Source organism: Centruroides vittatus, unplaced genomic scaffold (genome assembly GCF_030686945.1).
Source record: "Centruroides vittatus isolate TY-2023 unplaced genomic scaffold, ASM3068694v2 contig_1112, whole genome shotgun sequence".
Taxonomy (NCBI): domain Eukaryota; kingdom Metazoa; phylum Arthropoda; class Arachnida; order Scorpiones; family Buthidae; genus Centruroides; species Centruroides vittatus.
The window spans coordinates 243,565-246,311 of NW_027120714.1; positions in this window are offsets into that span (position 1 = coordinate 243,565).

The window sequence follows — 2,747 nt, forward strand, 5'->3', positions numbered from 1 at the left end:
AAATTCCCTAGATTTCCCTGGAGGTCAGAAAGGTTGTCGACCGCTGCTATAGTGTAATATTGGTTGCGTAATTATAAATAGACTTACATGAACCGCATTTAAATTATAAGTAACGTTGTATTTCGCGAATAATAAATAGATAAACTCGCTTGAATTTTCCCCGTATAACGGAGTTTTAATGGTTATCGGCGTGCAACCCCCACTAAGAAAAAAACATTTTATTGACCGTGAATGAATTTTAATATAAGTCCATCGAAAATTGAATAATTAAAATTCTCCAAGATTTGTCAAAAATTACAAAATATTCTTTTTCCCCCCTTTGGTAATTAAAATTCCATAGATAAAGGGACAAACCCCGCGCTTCGCAACAATAGCGAGGTTGAGGCCGACGTTTTAAACGCGAAAACGTATACGTCGGACGTTCGGCGCCGCTTTCCTGTAAGCCTAGAAGTTTGACAATGGCGTTTGGAATGTCGAGCATGATTCCACTGACTTTCCAAACACCATTGTCAAACTTCTAGGCTTACAGGAAAGCGGCGCCGAACGTCCGACGTATACGTTTTCGCGTTTAAAACGTCGGCCTCAACCTCGCTATTGTTATCGACTCCACAACAGAGGAAAACGGAACTAATCTGGTTTTTTAGTAATTTGGTTAAATATAGCTCTATAATTGCAATGGTATAATGACGTAACCATAATGGACTGTCCATGAATTAAGTAACGTAAATATATAGGAATGGTTACAAAAGCATTCCGTAATGATAGAATCTCGATCCTCGGGTGGAATTTTTTACTCGATTTCAGAGGCAATTGAGCGGATGGCTCCCTCTCTGCAGATAGAAACTAAAGGATAAATACGAAACAATATCAATTAAAGCAATACGAAAAGTAATTAAATTGTTAGGTAACATTAATAAATTATATTTTACACAGCCGGATGGCCAAGCGATTAAGATGGTAGCTACCATTCTGGAGGATCAGAAAATACAAGCACACGTGAAAAATAAATTAATAGTTCTGATCTTAACGGACTGAGATGATGGACCACAAATTGACAGACATGAATATAAGTGGGGTGAAAACGTGCCGGATAAAAATGGCGGTTATTTCTATCGTGTTTATAAAAAAAAAATTAATTTTAACTAATCATCTTTATTAAAAATCATTGCTCTCTTTTATTATTTTCTTTTCTGGAGTCCCGTGTACAACCTGAGACTCGCACTCTGACATGACCCTGTTACATCGCAATATAATTATAAGAACTGATAAGAAGAAATACTTAATTAAATAAAACTGATAAATTCTAACAAATAAAAATTTTCTTTTTATTGGGAATTATTGGGTAACTAAAATTAGTAAGAATACTGCGATACTAAACACGACTCTGAACGGAGTTTAATTAAACACGCACCAACGCAAAGTGAAGATTTAAATTTTTAGGTCATATTTTCAGGTTTTTGGGGCTTTAATATTTGCTTATCTTTGGCATTCTACTTAAAATTACGTCGAAACTAAATAAATACAGGAAGACTACGTTTAACGCTGCCTCGATTAACGCTGATTCAATATAACGCCGATGCTCGAACCGTAAAAAAAGCTCAAAATTTAAACTGTTTCAAATTATCCCAGTATTTCATCGATTATTCCCAACACAAATCAATCAGCAAAAGGTGGCATTTCGTCGCAGCGCTGTACTTTCCTTAAATCTATGTTTGTTTGGTGCAATTTTGGAAAAAATATAACATCATGGATGCCATAGGCAATATCGACTTCGCTTGGCAAGAGTTAACTGATAAATGCATGAACGAAGTGTGGAAGAATTCTTGGATACCTTCAGCCATAACGGCTGAAGGTATCCAAGAATTCTCAACGAGAAGAGCCTAATTCATACAGTAGGACTAGGACATGTAGACGAGTAGGATACTGAGGAGTTATTGCAGGTTTCTGGTGAGAACCTTACTAACGACGACCTTAAGCAATGGCGTCGACGAACGGTGCACATACGGTAAGTAATCCCACAATTTTTGTTTATTGCATAGTTTATATGGATTATTTTGAAAAAATTATACGTGAATTGGAAATGTTGAGTCAAATTAGTCTAAAATCGATTAATTTTATGGAAGAAAACCTTTCAAACAGCCGTTACCCGTAAACTGCACACATGCCGGGCTCTGATTGGCTCATGTATTTGAGTGACAAGTACTGTGCAACACGAATGTATATAACACGGAACCTATCTACCGAGTTATAGAAAAGTCTACTGTAATTTTAATGGCCGCCGCCATCTTGAAATAGAAAGTTTGAAACGAATCAAAGGATATTTTATTTTTATATCGATGTTTGTTGTAAAAATGTAATTAGCGGAACATTGCGTAACGTAAAAAACATAATATTTTTCATCGTAACGTTCGACAAATTATAATTTGTTATATTTTTAATGGCGCCGCATATCTTGAAATAGAAAGTTTGCAACAAATCAAAGGATATTTTATTTTTATATCGATGTTTGTTGTAAAAATGTAATTAGCGGAACATTGCGTAACGTAAAAACCAAAATATTTTTAATCGTAACGTTGGACAGATAAGAATTTGTAATATTTGCAATGGCCGCAGTTATCTTGAAATAAAAAGTTCGCTAGAATTTAAAAATCATTTTTACGCTATTTCGGTATTCGTTGAATTAACAATAATCAGGTATTTTTACTAAATCGGCTCGATCGTCCCGCGTAACGCAACAATATCGGCAA